The 18,059-nt window shown below is 59.3% G+C and overlaps 1 long non-coding RNA gene across 1 annotated transcript in view; it reads right to left on the reverse strand.

Moving 5' to 3' along the window:
• Window positions 1–6,077: 6,077 nt before the first annotated feature.
• LOC120606408 (uncharacterized) overlaps window positions 6,078–18,059 on the reverse strand; it is a 14,340-nt gene continuing 2,358 nt past the window's right edge. Inside the window, exon 2 of the long non-coding RNA XR_005653887.1 lies at window positions 6,078–6,459. This is a non-coding gene — a long non-coding RNA (uncharacterized LOC120606408). The remainder of the gene's footprint in view (window positions 6,460–18,059) is intronic.

Below are 18,059 nucleotides of genomic sequence, written 5' to 3' on the forward strand. Positions count from 1 at the left end.
CTCTAAGTAATATTCACATTAAAGCATGACATAAAGCCTCAATAATTTTAAGTGTATGGCACCAGCTCATGCCACAACTTGAGATCAGTACAAACAAATAGAAGGCCTAGAAACAGACCCTGTAATCGTAGCTTTTCAAACCAGTGGAGGTAGAAATAATTCTTCAACGAATAACCAAAGATTAGACAATTGCTTAGTCATTTAGGAAAATGGTCAGTTAGGATTTTATCGTACACCAAAAAAAGTCCAGGATGCATGGAGTGTCCACAGCCAATATCAACATCACACAACCCCCTCCGAGGTCACCAGGATCTGGTGTGAGATCGTGAGGGAAGCCAAGGAGGAAAGTCACCAGGCAAAGAAGTTGTAGAAAAGCACAGAAAGAGAAGAGAGAAGAATCGCATTTCCATCGAAAATTCTCTCTCCCTCAATCTCTCTCTCTCTCTCTCTCTCTCTCTGTCTCTCTCTCTCTCTCTCTCTCTGTCTCTCTCTCTCTGTCTCTCTCTCTCTCTCTCCTCTCTCACTCTCTCTCTCTCTCTCCTCTCTCTCTCTCTCTCTCTCTGTCTCTCTCCTCTCTCTCTCCTCTCTCTCTCCCTCTCTCTCTCTCTCCTCCTCTCTCCCCTCCCTCTCTCTCTCTCTCTCTCTCCTTGTTCACTCACTCAAACTCCAATCTAGTGTCTGCTGCCAAGCTATGCTAGGCATATAAAAATAGGAATGGCTCAGTCTAATCTCAGGGAACGTCTCTTGGGTCTTGGGGACACAGCCTTTATCTCCTGGGGTGCCCATTCACTCCCACGGAGGTGAGCCTCTCATGTGCCCTCGTGGCAGGGTGCCAGCCATGCTCAGGTCCCCACGGGGCGGCTCTTCCCTGTCAGTCACAGTGGTCGGCCCCTCTCCCGTGGCTTCTGGGTTTAGAAGTAGACGCTGGCCCATTGCAGCCCGCACGACGGCCACCTCGCTGGCCCCCAGTGGCTCCGAGGCCTGAGGAGCCCGCTGCTTCCCTGTGGCTTTATCTGTCAACACTCTGCTCCCAGGCAAGAGCAATACTCAGAGAAAAGGCTCCGGAAGAGACGATGTTTCCGTCGGCACGGGGACGTCAAAGTGCCACTAACCAGGCAGGAGCCATTTCTCTCTCTCTCGGCTTTGCCTGAACACGAGGGTGGCCTCGGGAGTGCCCCCCAGGGGGCCGACCACCTTACGGGGAGATGGCGATGGTGTCCAGGGCTAGGACAAGGGGTGGAGGCATCTCGCCCACACGCCGGCCGGCATTTTCTCTCTCTGAAAAGGAAAGCGACAGCAGTGGAAGAAACGACCAGGGGTCTTTGTCACGAATGGCAATACCATGGACTGGGAGTGTCCTGTGAGTTCGGATCACTCTTGGGCTCATCAAATAAGAGCCATGTGAGTGAGCCAGCTGAAATGCAGGCGTTATTCAGGCTTTGGTTCTTCCCTGGGGGCGGGGGTGGGGACAGAAAGGCCGATGCCTGTTTCCCAACTCCCTTCGGGTTGCCCCACAGGTGGGAGCTGGGGAACCTCCCGCGCGCAGATGGATTCCTCAGCTCTCAGCGCTCAGAAATCCCACGAGTTGGTCTGGGATGTGAATCACACGTCGGGTTTGGAAAAATTTGCAGAATCAAAGCAGACGGTTTGGGGCCCCCGGGCGTGGTGGCAGGGCGGGGGAGGGGGCTGATCTGGAGGCCGGCCAGGCGGTGTCCCTATCAGCTCTCTCTTGGGGGAGGGGGGCGCGGTCTGCCGAGCTACGGATAAGACTTACTCACAGGTCAACTTTCCCAGAAATCTGGACTCCTCCCGTTGACCGTCCCAGACCACAAACTCAGCCACCGACTCCTACGACCCTGCAGTTCTCTGAGGGGGTCTCAGTTTCCAGGGCGCCCTGAAACTCCCAGAACGAGACCGTTCCTCAGGGGAGCAGGCTAGGACCCTGCAGTGGCCTGTCACGCAGAGCGTTCGGAATGTTGGCGAGACGCTGGGCAGGGGACAGGAGAATCTTTGTCCCAAGTAATCTGCCTGTGGAGCATCATGGCCCCCCAGGGACGGAGGCCTTGTTTTCCTTCGATAAATAGAGAAACTGAGGCCCAGACAGGGGAAAGGACACTTCCCGCTCCCACACGGGTCCGGACGCCTCCGCAGGACAAGCCACGTGACGTGCCTTTCTGTCATTCGATTGACTCCTTAAGGACCGTCCGAGGACGTGTCTGCGTTTTTCCACTTTGGAACCAAACGTGTGAGGATTCACGTGACCGGCGCTCTCGCTCAGTGACTCTGCTCAGAAGCGAGACGTGTCATTTCCACGTTTCATTTTCTGGAGCAAGTCACGTGGCCACGCTCGATGTCAAGCAGGGCAGCAGTGCCGTCCCCTGCCCGGGACTGGAGGGAGCACCCCCTCCCACAGAGCGGGGAGGAGCAGGGAGTCACCGCGGGAGCCGGCTCTTCGTCCCCGGCTGTGACAAATGACAGCATCCGCCCCACGCTCAACTCGGGTGGGAATCTGGAAGAGCCGGGAGTGGGCGGTGATGGATGGATCTCTCTCTGCCGCAGGAACCTCTGATGAAGCACAGGGGTGACGGCGCCTGAGGGCATCTCGGGGGCTGGCGCAGTCCCGGGGGAGACAGCCGGAGGACAGGGGCCCACGGGAGCGGTGGTGCTTCCTGCTGACGCCCCGCTGACCGTGGGGACGAGGTCTTCTGCTGTCCAGTCACCACCCCATGGAAGCAGGGGCCCGACCGCCTGCGGATCACTGACATTACAACCTGGCAAAAACGAGATCGTCTAATTGTCTCCATCCCTGATTCCTGTTCATCTTTCAGAAGTAACTTGTTTTTGTCTGAAGCTCAAGATGTGACAGAACTCAGGCTGCAGAGTTGAGTTCCCATCGAAAAGCCCCAGGACACGGGGCGCGCATCTCCCCCGACCCGTCTCGGGAGGCTGGAGCTACAGCGCGTGCTCCCCGCCCACCCCTGCCCCGCTATCTGTCTGTCTCCGCATGTGTCTCTCTGTCTCTCTCTGCATGTCTCTCTGTCTCTGTCTCTTCGTCTCCGAGTCCCTTCCTCCCCCCTCCCTTCCTCCCTCTCTCTCTCAGGCCAGACAACAAGCATGCCGTAGCTCGAAGCCCAAGCAGCCAGCTCGTACGTCTGAAGAATCCGCAAGTTTTAGATGCCGTAGGAAAGAACGACCTCCTTTCTCAGAGGAACAGACAGAAGCGGCCACGTCTGGGGTTTCACCCTCCCCCGGAATGGAGCATCCACACCCCTGAAATCATCAGCCAGGCCCCTGGGTTCCCCAGCCCCTTGGCGCCCAGAGAGCTCCTTGCTCATGGAAAACAGGCCTTCCGAGGCTTCTGGTCTCTCTCCCCGTCCAAGCAGCCTAGTAACAAGCTGGCAGTGCACGCTGGAGACAGTGGGCTGACGACAATTGCAGACTCTGCTGGATCCGCCAGGCTGGGCACAGACAGGACAAGCTGCCTCTTCCAGGTCGTCATGTTTGCCACTCTGTTCTCCAGTCTGCCGTGGGGACACGTGTGGCCTGGTCACCTCCCGCGTGGGCCGTGACTCAGAGGGAGCGGCCGTGCCCTGGATTCCACGGCCACTGAGCGCGCTGGCCACTCCTGTCCAAGGGGACCGTCTCTGGCACAGGAGACACAGAAAGCACATGTGTCCTTATGTGGGGTTAGGGCGGAACGGGAGCCCAATGCAAGTTTCCACGGCTGAATGTGGCTTTTTCTAACCAGCAATTTGTCAGAACCCGACTACAGCCGACAGCAACCACCAGCGCTCGGGGACGTAGACGCGCGTGTGTGTGTGTGTGTGTGTGTGTGTGTGCGCGTGCGCGTGCGCACACGCATGTGCGTGTGTGATAGGCTCGCTCTTTACAAGAAGGCGGGCTGGGGAGGCTGGACTCGAACGAGACTCGAAGACTAGAAAAACGTGTTCTTTTCGATCTTGGTTTTTTGTGAATATGTTTTCCAGGCAGAAACAATCGAAGACGGAAGGAGAGATAAAGGGACGCCCTCCCAGCTTTTGAGCGAAGGCACGAAACCCTAGGATGCAGGATGCAGGCTCCCTCTCCCCTGGCGTGATGGGGAAAGGGAGAAGGTGGGAGCCGTGCTCGTCCAAAGCTCCGCCGAGTCCCCGCAGGACACGGTGGGAGGGCCTGCCCCCGAGAGACGCCGCCTGTGACAGGCTGCGGGGCAGGACAGTGACGCCCACGCGGCTGGCGGGCCGATGCTCACCCCCAGCTGCCCCAAGATCACACACACGGAGCAGTTCGGTCTCGTTTTACAGGCAGGGAAACTGAGGCACGCAGGGGCGTGGCTCATGTAAGTTTCCAGATTCTTAACCTAGAACTTTCCCCTTAAATCTTAGCCACCTGGGGGGGGTAAACGTTTGTGTGACTGTGTGAAGCTCTGATGCAGGCATCGAGGCTGGGACGGCCGTGGCCACTCACGGCCATCTGTCTTAGCTGGCTCGGGCTGCGTCAGAAAACGGGGCGGCCCCAGGCGGCTTAAGAGACAGAACATCCGAGATCAAGGTACCGGCTTATTCGGTTCCTGGGGACAGCCCACTTCCTGGTTGGCACATGGCCACCTTCTCTCTGTGTCCTCAGATGGTGGAGAGAGAGCTGCAGGACACCAGTAAGGACACCCAACCCACCCAGGACCTCACCTAAACCTGATCGCCCCCAAATATCATCACGCCGGGGGTCAGGGCTTCGACACGGAGTCTCGGGAGACACGTCCGGCCCAGGACACATCCTTGGCTCCCTGGTGCTCCTGGACGGAGATGGTGGGCCCACTTAGCAGGGCAAGGGTTTAAGAGGTGCCAACCGTCACTGCACACCTCTGGGGCACCCGTCACACCCCGGTCTCTGCACAGATCCGGGGGCTGTGCACCGTGCAGCCTTCACGGCCCGTCAGAGAGCCTGCGCCCGGCATATGCTGGGCACGCTGGCTCTCCCGCCGCCGGTGGTGCCTTCCTCAGCACGCAGGTGGCGTGTGAGAGGGTCACGGCCCAGGTGCAGCAGCCCAGGAAGGAGGCTTTTCATACCCAGCATGCCCTCCGGGACAGGCCCAGGGAGGCCGCGAGCGGGCTCAGTCCTCGCGGGGGCCCGGGCAGGCCCGCCACTGACCCCGTCGTCCACAAAATGCCAAGCACATCGTATATGTCGAGCTTTACACTAAGCGCTGTGGGGGCCAGCCGAGAAAGAAAGGAGAGAGAGACGGGGAGGCAGGAAGCGGGGAAGGGGGGTCTTTGCCCGAGATGCCCGCTGTCCTCAAGAGAGGCAGGATGAGGGGAACGAGGGCGTGTGCAGCTGAGCGGCCTTCCCCAGCGGAGTCCAGCTCTGTTACTCACGGGTCAGCGTCTCAGGCCCCCCGCGCCCTGGAGTGGGAGGAGGGTGGGGCCCAGGCTGGCTGGTGGACGGCCAGGCCGCAGCTGTGACCGCAGGGACCATGCAGGTCAGCGCAGAGGAGCAGATGGCGGGTTCCCAGGTGGCGGTGCCCGGTGAGAAGGGGCCAGCCCGGTGAAGGACGGGACGGACACGGGCGCATGCGGAGGAGGGGCACGGGAAGGCGGCACGGCTTAAAGGTAGCTGACCACCCACAGCCAGGTGTCTCCCAGGCCCGAGAGCAGACGCAGTGACCCGTTTCTTCCCAGAGAAGCCCCGGGCCCCGGCAGAGGCGGCCGTGGTGGGTGCGACACTGCCCAGTGCCCAGGAGGGACCTCCGTGAGAGACGGGCTCAGGGCCCCGCTCGGCACTGTCCACGCGGGGTGGCCCCAACCGAGGCCGAGTCCTGAGTCGCACAAGCATCGCCTGCGGTCAGGAGCCCAAGGGGCCCTGGAGGCCAGCCCGGAGCGGGCAGCGGGGCCGGAGGAGGGGGCAGAGCAGGTGCCGGGCTCCCGTGACACGTGACGACAGGAGACCCGGCCTCACCGCCAATGACGCCTCTGCCCTTCCCACCACACGGAGGCCCGGGGCGGGGGCCGGGAGAGCCGGCCGCAGACAAAGTCCTCAGAAACACACTGCCCAAGGCCCAGGGCCAGTGTGAACTAGTGCACATCTGAAACGGAGACACTTTTATTTTGTTCTAAGAATCCAAGTCGGTTCGAATAGTTGGCCGCAGACCAGGGGCCGAGGGGCACCGCCAGCCGGGCGTCTTACTGGGCCCGCCTCGAGGAGCAGATATAAATAAGTCGCTTTCAGAATGTGGATAGTTCAGCAGGCGGAGGGACACAATTAAAGGGACCGAAAGCCAGCCGTTCCAGGCCGGGCATCCTGTGATCTCTGGGTCATCCAGTGGCTTTGGGTAACTAAAGCACCGGGCTTGCGAAGCCAGCGGCCGGGCAGGCGTGTCACGGCGTCTGGGCGGGCGGGGTTCGAGATAATGGATCGAGAATGTCGGGGACCCCTGGAGGCCGACAGCTCGCTCCCACCTCGGCTCTGCTGTTTGGCGAATAGAAAAAAACACGCTCAGAAATTCTCCCATGGCTAATTCATTCCAGAAGCCACCAGACTGAATATCGCTACTGTAAATAGATTTCTTCATTATCCTGGGGCATTTTTTGGCCAAAAGACTAAGGAAAAACACCAGGAAAGAGTCAGTCAGCGTCTGGACTCCCAGCAGGCCCCCAGCAGGGGCGGGGGAGAGGAGAGACGGGGGGGTCAGGGGGAGCAGCGTGTTCTCGCTGGGGACCCGGTCCGTGCCTGGTCCGTGCCTGGTCCATTAGAGTGAGGCCTGGGGCCGGCCGGGGAGCCCGGGCTTTTCCGTGAGAAGCAGGCCAGGAGGAACCCTCGCCGCCCGGGAAGGGTGAACTGGGCCACGCTTCACGATGATCCCTGGGATTTAATTCATAAAGGTGACCAAGTGCCAGCACTGCGAGGCTGATGACATTGAGGAAGGGCGTATCAATGCAGCTTTCCAGAGAAGGGGCCACGCCAGGCCATGCCACACAGGGCCACACAGGGAAGCACCGGGGCGGCTCAGAAGGGACCGGGTGACTCAGGAGAGGCGGGAGGCAGCGAGCTTGGCGTTGGCGTGCTGGTCTAGCTCCGGTGGGCTGTCTCCAGCTGTCTGGTTCCTGGCCCGGATGACTCGGGGCGGGGGAGTGTCGTCATGCGTGGGGCGGGACGGAGGCTGTGGGCTCTAGGTCCGTGGGTCTGCACTTGAGGGGCGTGTTCACAGGTGACTCGTTTGCTCTTTCTAGGAATCGACCCCCTGTCTGAGAAGGGACAGTCTCTTCCCAGCAAGCCAGGTCCCCGAGATGTCGAAGCATCATAAGATACAGAAAATAAAAACCGTGACGAGCGCAGGCAGCTGGCCCGCCCTGCTCCGGTGCTGCGGTCTCCACGGCGTTCGACGCAGCCGGCCGCTGCCTGGTCCTTGGACTCACCTGCCCTTGGGCTCGAGGGGTCCTTCCCCCCGAGGATCTCCTCCTTGGACGTCGCCCAGGGCCTCCTCCTGCCCCTCCCCCGGGCGCCACGCCTGGGCCTCCGCCAGCCTCGCAGTTCTCCGACCTCATCCGTGCCCCAAATCTCGTGGGCTCTGGGTCCGTGGGTCTGCACCTGTGGTTTCTGTCACTGCAGACAGGCCCTCTGTCCCCTCCTCTGCCCGGGCCAAAGCCCAGGCCCACCCTCACCTTCAGCTCTGCCACCCCCCTTGTCCACATCCCCAAACCCACTCGGCCCTGTCTGTTCTCTATTCCCCGTCAGTCCCGGGTTCCAGCAGGGGCTTCCAACCCGCCTGCCCCCGCAGCCCCGGGCTTGCCCACCTGCGGACCTCCCCAAGGCCATCTTTCTAGAGCGCCCGCTGAAGCCTCACGCACTTTCGCAGCTGTGATAGTGGTGACTCCTTGAGCTTTGCGCCCGAGGCCTCGAAGGCCTCGCCCGCGCCCCAGGGGCATGCAGAAACCTGCTGTGGCCGCCACTGCCCTCGGGGTCAGTGTGAGCTCGTCTCATACTCCCGGAGACCCAGCCCTGGGCCCTCCCCAGCTGAGCAGAACCACACTCAGGTCCCCATAGCTCGCCCTGCAGCCTCTGGCCTCCGAGCCTTTGCACAGGGCACCCCCTGCTCCCCACGCCCCAGCCCCTCCTCTTTTGCGGGGCTCACCCCGAGCTCTGCTCAGGCCTCCGCTTCCCTCCCAACACCCGCCCGGGCTGAGCTGCCAAGAGCTCGACCTTGCCAGACACGAACCCCCTTATTCCATAGGCACTGGGAGCACGGGGAACATTTCTGCAGGGAGCAGAAAACACTAGAATCTGATTTGGGGGAACCGGCCAGCTCTGTGGGGGGCAGTGTCTTTGTCACTCTACATCCCCTGGGCCACACCATCCAAGGGACCCAACCAAGCAGCAGAGGCCAGTGTGGCCTGGTCCTGTCCCCTCCAAGAACGGGCTGGAGAGATCTCTGCTGGCACTTAGATCCGCCAGCGTCACCGGACACGGGGACCAGACTGTCACACCCACAGGTGCAGGTGCCACTTTGAAGGGCAGCATGGAGCCTTCCTGGCCCCCACATGAGGGGCTGGGGCTTTGACCCTCACACCACCCTGTCAGAGACACGTTCTCACAAGTCATCATCAACGGGGACAAAAATCCACAAATGACAGACCGTGACTGGCATCCTATGCTGTGAGTCCCCGAAGGAAACCAGAAGTCGCTACGGGACTTGCTGGAATGACACCTTCAAGCAGGTGACGTGCTCTGAGCAGAGGTCAGGACCCGGAGTCTCAGGCCCAGGAGGGACATTCGGCAGCCTTGACCCCGCCCCGCCCTCCTCACTGGCTCCGGGGACCCTGTACTTGGTTGCATGGCCTCAGCACACCTGCAGGACGAAGACGAGGCCACCAAACTGCCATTCTTGACCCGATGGTGAACATCGGGGATCATTCCCCAAGAAAATCGCCAAGCGCACGGATGCAGGCACACCCCATGGACCCGGCCCTCGGAAGCCCGCCCTGCCCTCTGTGACCTCGAGTGCTGCTCCCAGCTGTGCCGTCAGCTTCCGGCCCCCAGGGCGGTGGGGAGGGCCACAGGTGGTGTGCGGCCTGTGTCCTCACCCTCACCGCCCACGTCCCAGGGCAGCCCGCACGAGAAGCAAGACCACCGCCCTCTCGGAGTCACTGTGCGGCCTCAGGTTCTCAGGTGAGGCGATGCGCTCACATCTGATCTCTCGTCCGTGGCAGGCCCCTTAGAGACGCTTCTTCCTAGCGACGCCTTGGGGTGCAGCCACCTGGTGCCTGGATGGTCGTGCTCAGGCAAGGGCCCCAGGCAGAGCACCGAGAAGGGGCGCACACACCTGCCCCGACCCAGCTACCCTCTTCCTAGAGACCTGGGAGACGGTGGGGAGACACAGGTGCTGCTGGGGCCAAGCAGGGCACAGTCCAGAAACAGCGTTCGGAGTCCCCCGGGCAACCAGGCGGTGCTCCAGCTGGGTGAGTGCAGATCCAGGCTGCCTTCGCTGCCCGGGACGAGGCCGGCCCAGACGTGGACTCGCGAAGGAGGGCCGGTCCGGAGTGGACACGGGCCTAGGCACTCAGGAGGCCAGAGTGGCCTCGGGCTTGAAGTGGGGGAAGGGCTGCTGGCCAGATCTTTCCACGGAGACCCAGGGATGTTGGAACGACGTGCTTTGAAGCCGGAGGAGGGGACACGAGCCAAGGACTGTGGCGGTCTCTGGAAGCTGGCAAGGGCAAGGACACAGATTCTCCCCTGGAGCCTCCAGGGGAACCAGCCCTTCCGGACCATCTCGGTTCGGGCTAGGTGACTGACAGACTTCCAGCCTCCGGGGCTGGGAGCACACACATGTGTTGTTTCCTGTCCCGCAGCCCCAGGGAACGCCCACCGTGGGGCAGAGATGGGACACACGTGCAGGGCTGCGGGAAGATGCTCTGGAGTCCCCCAAAGTCATGGACAGGTCGTATTTCTGAATCCAAAGCCAGTGCTTTTAACCCTGATGCTTTACTGCAATTCTATTCCCTTAAGCACTGTATTTTTTTTAAGTAAAACTAAAGATAACCACCCTCACTCACTAATCTGGGCAACTGCTAACTCTGAGTTTGCAAACCTGGGGCCTCGTCTTAACAAACCATTTTCTCACGGGCGAGTCACGTCACCAGCAGCAGCACCAAGCCAGCCCCCGGAGAGTCTGCGGAAACCCTGACACACTCTCAGACCTGCCCGGGACTGTTTGCACAGGAGCGAGAAACAGATCTGCCCTATCTCGAGCACGCGGCCCTTTAAGGATCTCGCAGACCACGTGCGATCGCTGACACACGCCGCCCGGTGTCCGGCCTGCGCCCCGAGTCATAGAACAGCACCCACCCCAGCCCGTTCACGCAGGTGTCTCCAAACCCCGGGCCGGCCCGTCTCCTGATTAATGCAAGCAGGTGGTGGCTCATCCCCGCACCTCCGTCCACCTTCAGCCAGGATCTCCGTGCGCTGGCCACCGTCCCAGGTGTCGTGGAGGCCGAGGCCATGTGTTTGTCCACAGCAGGGAGAGCGGCCAACAAGCAACCGGATCCGTGAGAAGGGCGCTCACTGCCCAGCTGTGCCCCGGCCCCACCCAGGGCAGCCTGCACCTGCTGACTGCATCGAAGGCCCCAGGGGCAGAGCCGCGACCACTCGCAGACTGGCCTGCCCCTTCCGGCTCGTCCCAGACGCCCCCGCTACCCACAGAGTGCGTTATGAACAGGCCCCCGGGGCCCCCCTCCGTCATCTTCTAGGACGCGTTCAAGGGCACTCAAACTGCCTCAGCACCCCCGTTACCTGAAACGTTAAAATTATTCTAATTCTGAAACATAACATACAAAAGAGGGTCCATATTATTAGAAAGCAAATATCCGCGTACCCACCAGCCGAGGCAGGACACAGACCACGGCCAGCACCGCAGCTGCCCCTCCCGGCCCCCCGGGCACCGGCCCCCCGTCCCGGACGCGGCCGCTGCCCCTAGTTATGCGGCCTTAACAACAGAGTGGACTTTTGTCTGTGTTTTAATGTGGCGTAAATGGAACCGTACAGTAAGTCATCTTTTATGTCCGGGGCTTCCATCCCGCACCCCATTTCGAGGCGATCCGCGCTGTGTCGCGGGGTTCAGTTTGTCCGTCCGTGCGCGCACGTGGGGTCGGGGGGTCTTCCTGTTTTCTTGTCACTGTGTGTTTTCTCGGAGTGCTGTTTCATTGCATGCATACAACACACTCGACTTAATCGTTTTTCTCTGGGTGGGCATTTAGGCTCTGGCAGAGCTGCTCTGACCCCCTGGTATTTGTCACCTGGCACAGGTGAGCACAGGGCCTGCTGGGCTGTTTCTAGCGGTGGGCTCACTGCTTCCGGGGCAGGCGTCCTCCGGCTGGGCCAGACCATGCCAACCCATGTCCCCATTCCCGCTCCTGCTGGCGGAGGTTAGGTGGTCCCGAAGCTTTGCGTCTTTGCCAACACCTGGTATCGACAGGTGCTTTAATTTCCGATCACCTGGTGGGCATGTCACGACAGCATTTCGAGGCCAGTTTCCAAGGGCACAGCGGATGAGTGAACAGCGTGAAGCAATGACCCCCTCTTGCCTCTAGGAGCCTCCAGGCTCCCGCTTCGCCACCTCGATCAATTTCCATTCCTGTCATTCTTAATGTCCGCTGCAGGGCTCGGAGGTAATAACGTCTGTCTTCCTTTTATGATGAGGCTGCAGACCAGGGGGACGGCAGTGAGTGCCCCCAGGGCCATCTAACCACAATGCCCAAGGCTTTGCCCTCTGCCCCTGCCTTGCACAGTCCCGTGAGCCAAGAGGGATAAACGTGGTCACGCCGTCCACGGACGCGGGCCGGGACGAGAGCCACCGCCCACGTGCACCTAGCTGGCACAGTCCCCTGTGCGCACCACGGGACCGCCAGGTCCTCTGGTAAGTGGTTTCGATGAAACGGGAGTCAGATGCCACTATCGTTCAGATTTTCCTTTGACACATCTTGATCACGTGCCAACTGCAAAAAAATAACAGCTGGCCATTCTGGGGGACTCACGACCGCGTGCCAGGAGCTGTCCTCGGCACTAGCTCATTTAATCCTCATGCGACCCCTCAAGGGAGGTATGATTTTCCTGTTTGATGAGCAAAAATACTGGGGTACCGAGAGGTCGAGATAGCCCAGAAAGACAGCCGCACGAATGGAATATTCCCAACTGCTTTGTAAAATGCACTTTAAATTTTAGAATAGTTTTGATTTTATGGAAAAATAGCAAAGACAGAGCGGAGGATCCCCAGAGACCTGGCACCCAGTCTTCTTCATCGTTCACACCTTCCCTTACCGAGGCCCAGAACCGAGCAGTCACGCCGGGGCATGATTCACTAAACTGGCATCGGTAGTTTAAACGCTACACCTTGTCCCGAGTTCACCAGTTTTTCCCTAATGCCCTTTCTCTGCTCCAGGACCCCGTCCAGGACACCACATGGCATTTAGGCGTCACGTCTCCTCAGCTTCCTCTGGGCCGTGACTGTCTCTCAGACGTTCCTTGTTTTTGATGAACTTAGCCCTTTGGAGGAGGACTGGCCAGGAGTTTTAGAAAATTCCCCTCAACTGAGATTCGTTATGGCTTTTTCTCAAAGTCTGAAGCATCCTTCTCATCACGGGGTGTCAATGGTCTGTGCTGTCACCACGACTTGTCCCTGTTGGTATCGATCTCCATCACCTGGCCGAGGGTGCTTGCCAGATTTCCCTTCCGTGAAGTTACTCTCTCCCCCTCCATACTGTCCCCTTTGGAAGGACGTCACTACGTGCAGCCCACACACGAGGTGGGGTGGGGTGGAGACAAGTATCCATACAAATCACCCGGAATCTTCTGTGCGAGAGACGTACCTCCTCTCCCCACTCGGTTATTTATTCGTTTACTTATTTATATCGGGATGGAGTTATAAATGTTTATTTCATACTTTGGGCTACCCCTCAATCCTCCTTTATTTATTATTATTATTATTTTTTTTGCCGAATTTCTTCCGGCTTTGGCCATCGCGCGCCCTTTCGGGTTGACTCTGTCCCTTTGACCTGCTCCCAGCCTTGAGTCCTTGGAGCACGTTCCTACTTTCCGGCACTGTATGATGCTCCAGACTCATCTCACATACTTCCCGCCCCAGCCCTAGAATCGGCCCCTTCTCCAAGAGCCCCAGGTTTTTTCATCCGAGGTGGCGTTAGAGACCAAAGTCCGAGCGCTGAGTGTGCTCGCTGCCTCTGCATCCTCTCGGCCGACAGAGGTAGGAGAGAGAGGTGGGTAAACTAGTAAGTGTACAGACGCGTGTCTTCGTTACTTCGGAATCTGTCCATCTGTATCTACTTTAAGCTAAGGTCTCCGACGTTGATCCAGCACCGAAAGGTTGTTTTCCTAGCCTTTCCCCTTGCACATCTGTTACCTCCCCCTCCAACGGTGAGAATCCTAGACTCCGCTATTCATTGCATATTTGCTTATTTGTCCCCCGCAGCACGCATGTCAGCTCATACCCCATGCAGAGCAACCACACCAACTAGACCAGCATTGTGCATAGTTCCTTTTGTCGGAGCCTCGCTGTTTCTAGTCAAAATGCCATCTTCTTCAGTGACTTAGGTCACTGTCTTTCCCCATTCCCTTCAGAGGTGTTGTATTGTATATGTAATACAGTTAGAGTCTTCTGTCACAGTCTGTGTTCCATCCTGGGGTCCCTTCACATTTGATTGATCTTTTTTTTTTAATTTTATACCTTAAAGTCCACTCCCTGTGCTGCGAAGTCATATGGGGTGTGACAAAGACACGGTGTTGTGTATCCACCACCTGAGAACCCTTGGGCCTCTCCTTCTCAGCCCGCCGCTCCCCAGCACCCAACCCCGGGCCACCTCTGATTTGTGCCCTATCTTTAGAGTTTCGCCCTTTCTAGAATGTCGTACAAGTGGAATCACGTAACATGCAGCCTTTCTGGTCCGGCCCCTTTCACTCAGCAAGATGCGTTTAAGAGTCGCCCACCCACCATATCGCATGAATTAATGGCATGAAACGCCACGTTCCTCTTCATCGCTCCGTAATATTCCATCGTCTGCATGTACCACTGTTTAGGCACCTGTTGGAGGACATCGTGACGGCTTCCAGTCTGGAGTGAGGACGGATAATGCTGCCATAAGCACTCACGCGGGGTGTCCTGCGGACACGAGTTTTCGATTTACGTAGGCGACTGCATGGAGCGTGATCTGGGTCGCACGGTGGGTCTTTTTATTTCGGAAGAAACTGCCAAATGGTCTCCCTAAGTGGCTGTACCAGCAATGAATGGACTTCCTGCTGCCCCCACGTCCTGGCCAGCCCTTGGGGGCGTCTGCATTCCGGATTTCGGCCACTCCTAACCGGGGTCTTCATTCACATTTCTCTACTGAGCAACGAAGCCGAGCGCTTTTCATATGCTTATCGGCCATGCTCCTTCTTCTTCGGTGAGCTGTTCATTCAGATCCTGTGCTCATTCTTCAATCAGGTTGCTTTCTTACTGTCGAGTTGCAGGAGTTCTTAAAATGGTCCAGAAACAAGTCCTTGGCTGGACATGAAATTTGCGAACACTTTTCCCGGTCTGTGGCTTGTCTCTTCCTCCACAGGCTTAGAACTTGATTTCACTCACCCATGCTCTGTGCTTTTCCACATACAGATCCTGCACGTAATTTGTTAGATTTATACTCAAGGAATTTTTTTATGTTATTTAACTGATTTTTGACAATGATGTAAAGACAATTCAATGGAGAAAGCAGTCTTTTCGACAATTGCTGTGATAACGATCGGTCAACCGCATGGGTAAAAACAAATGAACAACACGGATCTCTCACTGAACGAAACAAGAAGTATCGGAAATGCCGCATGAACCGGACCCCCTCGTCCTCCGCGGCCAGGGGTCCAGCTGGTGCTGTGCCCTGGGCAAAAGCACGGGAGCCAGATCACCTGGGTTAGAATCCCGGCTCCGCCATCTACCAGATGTGCAATTGGGATGAGTGTCATAAACACCTCTGTGCCTCAGTTTCTCCAAAGGAAAATGAAGACAAGAACACGACCACTGGGTAGATTATCACAAGGACAGGAGATAACACACGGAATGCACCAGGACAGCGTCTGCCGCCAGCTGATGCTGAATAAACCTTTGCCGCTATTGTCGAGGTCCCAACAGCAATACCCCTTGGCTGGCTCCTGTACCCACAGCACTGTCCCCTAGGGTCTGCAGACGTGGTCTCCGAGGGCCCTTTCATGTTTCCGGGTGGGGTCCATCCCTGAATCTCAGAGATCAGCCACCATCGCTAAAGTCCCCTGTGGGAGGGCCTGGTGCATTGGACCCAACCGAGGCGTGTTGGTTTCTGGGCAAAGGCGGGTGTGCATAGGCTGCGGAGAGCGAGCGGTCCCCAGCTGCAGATACCCGACTGTGCCAGCCAGGAAGTCAACGTTCAGGGACGCGCGGTTGTCCAGGGTCACACGGTTCCGAGCAGTGGAGTGAGGATTTGCACCGAGGTGGTCTGCCGCCAACCCTGGGTGCACACTGCGCATGTGCCCCCCAGAATGAGCTGTACTAACCTCCCAACACTCAGGGGCCAGCTCTGCATGGGACCTGGGGCCAGATGGCCACACTGACCAGGGCACAGGAGCCATGGGATGGGGGGACCATTACATAACCTGTAACCTTTTCTACCATGTTCTTGCAAATCACACAGCGGCTTGAAATTTATAACCTCGGCTGGGAAAGCAGCCCAGAAGAGAGATGGATCTCTGATGAAAATGTCTCAGGTACCCAACTGCACGAGGTGGCTGGGGACTTGTACTTTGGCTTTGGGATTAAAGAGAAGAAAAACCTGCCCTCTGACGTGCTCCCTGCTCCCTCGTAGGCCTGTTCCATCTTCCACACACATGGCAAGCCAAGGGGCTGTTCCAGAAAGCCGACTGGCTGGGCTGCTGATCATGGCTGTGAGGCGCACAGCCCAGCTCCAGCTCACTTCCTGCCTGTTAGGACATTCCCCCTGAGGACTCCTGAGCCCCTACCTTCTGCTGTAAGTCTGTTTCCTTGCAGACACACAATGTGTAGAAACAGCCAGGCCATCTGGGCCAGAGGCTCTGCAGACTCCAGGCTGGCGTCGGTCAGGTGCTGAAGGCCTCACTGGCCCAGCAGCTGGGTTCACAGATGCTCTGCCCGCCACTTGTCATGCAACTTGGGGGAGGTGGGTCTCAATTTCTTCACCTCTGAAATGGTTTGGGACGACTCAGTGGATAGCAGCTGCCACTGGGCAGTGTTTTGTGGTTCCGGTCCCCATTCTCCCACGCCATCTGGGACTCCCCAGAGCCCCTACTCCAGCCCCTGCCCCTGGCACCTGACGGAACAAGGCCACTTACCCTTCCCGGTGGGTGGGCAGGACCCCCCAGAGAACGCGGACTTTGCCGGGCTTGTTCCTGAGACCCCAAGTCCCTGCGGTGGGCCCGGCCCGCAGAGGGTGCTCCGGGAGGACCGGCAGCCCACCTGCACGGGCTTCTGGTTTTGCCTTGTGAGACCAGGCAGAGCACGTCCCAGAGACGGTCACGGAGATGGCAGTCGGGCTCGGCGAGAGCTCTGCCGCTTATGTCTTCGGCCTCAGAGCCACACGGGGAGCCAGCGCCCTGGGACCCGGGAGGCGCTGCCTGCTCCAATCTCGCGCTCCCATCTGAAGACAAACGGGCTGGCCTCACCTGCTGTCACAGCGGGCGCTCAGCGCCTCCTTCCAGAACTCGGTAATTCATCGGCGGGTTTCAAAAGGTTCCCCCACGACCAGTTCCGCTGCTGAGCCAGAGGTCCTGTGACCCCACGACTACTGTCTCCACCGCCTTCGAACGCATTTCCACAGGAGCGTGCCACACGGCCGCCCCTCGCCCGGGCAGTGTTAACCGCTGCCGGCCCAGAGAGCAGCAGCTGTGTGACGGTGACCACCGAGGGACAGATTCATACCAGGGAAACGCTGGCCCAGCGACTGCCGCAGCCCACACGGGGCAGCCGTGGAAATCGAGATGACGGCACCGGTCCTGAGTCTCCGTCTCTGCCTGACACACCTGACACACCTGACACACCTGACACACCTGACACACTCAGGAGCCTTCCTCAGGCCCCAGTTTTCTCGCGCCCAGAGCGTCCGAGGACCCAGGCCCTGTGTGGGAGCCCCTGCTGCCCCGGGCACGCCGCCCATGGCCGGACGCGTGGCCTGCGGACCACAGACCCTCTGGGCTTCTCTGGCTGACTCAGCCCCGCCCGGATCCGCACTCCGCCCGGCCAGCTCCTGTGGCCTCGTGGGGAGCTGCTGGCCCAGCGTGACAGTGAGCTCACCCTTCGCGTCTGCTCTCCAGATGCCCGGCCCGGACCTCGCCGCCTGCCCAGTGACCCTCGATCCTGCCCCAGAGCACATTCCTCAGCTTGTCCTCAGAAGACAGAGGTTGCACGTCACGTGTGCCGTGCTGTCTGCGCAGCTCGTCCCAGCAGAGCCAGCGGATGTCACCTTGTGTGCCGCTCGGTTGGCTCCAGGGGGCTGACGGGAGAGCAGGGGAGGTCAGCCTCCGAGTGGACGGGAGGGCGCCAGGATGGATGGGCTCACCTGGGACTCCCTGGACCCGCCCGAGGCGACGCCCTGCTCCGCGGGGCGTTGGTCCAGCTGCAGTTTGTCTGCGGCGGGTCAGCATCCTCACAGCTCAGTCCTGGGCTCCTGCCAGGCGATGCCCCTTCTCACAGACGGCTCCACAAGGCGGACCCGGCAGCCCACGCCGTTGGGAGCCGCTTCAGCCCCGCACACACGCGACACTGTGACCACTTAACTGTTATCACACAAGTTGCCCCATTTGATCCTCACTGCAGGCTGAGCGGGGCAGAGCAGGGGGAAAACTGAACCACAGGGGCAGGGTTGCAGTCAAGGCGGGGTCTGGCCCAAACCCTTCTGAGGCCCAAGGAGCGGGGAGCCGGCTGGTCCCCTCCCCGCCGCCAGCCCCCGCTCCGCCGGCCTCGTCCGAGCCGGGCCTGGCTACTCCTGCCCCCACGTCTCATCTTAACCCCCTCGACCCTAAACGCTCGTCTC

The sequence above is a fragment of the Pteropus medius genome, unplaced genomic scaffold, assembly GCF_902729225.1.
Source record: "Pteropus medius unplaced genomic scaffold, Ma_sr-lr_union100, whole genome shotgun sequence".
Classification (NCBI taxonomy): domain Eukaryota; kingdom Metazoa; phylum Chordata; class Mammalia; order Chiroptera; family Pteropodidae; genus Pteropus; species Pteropus medius.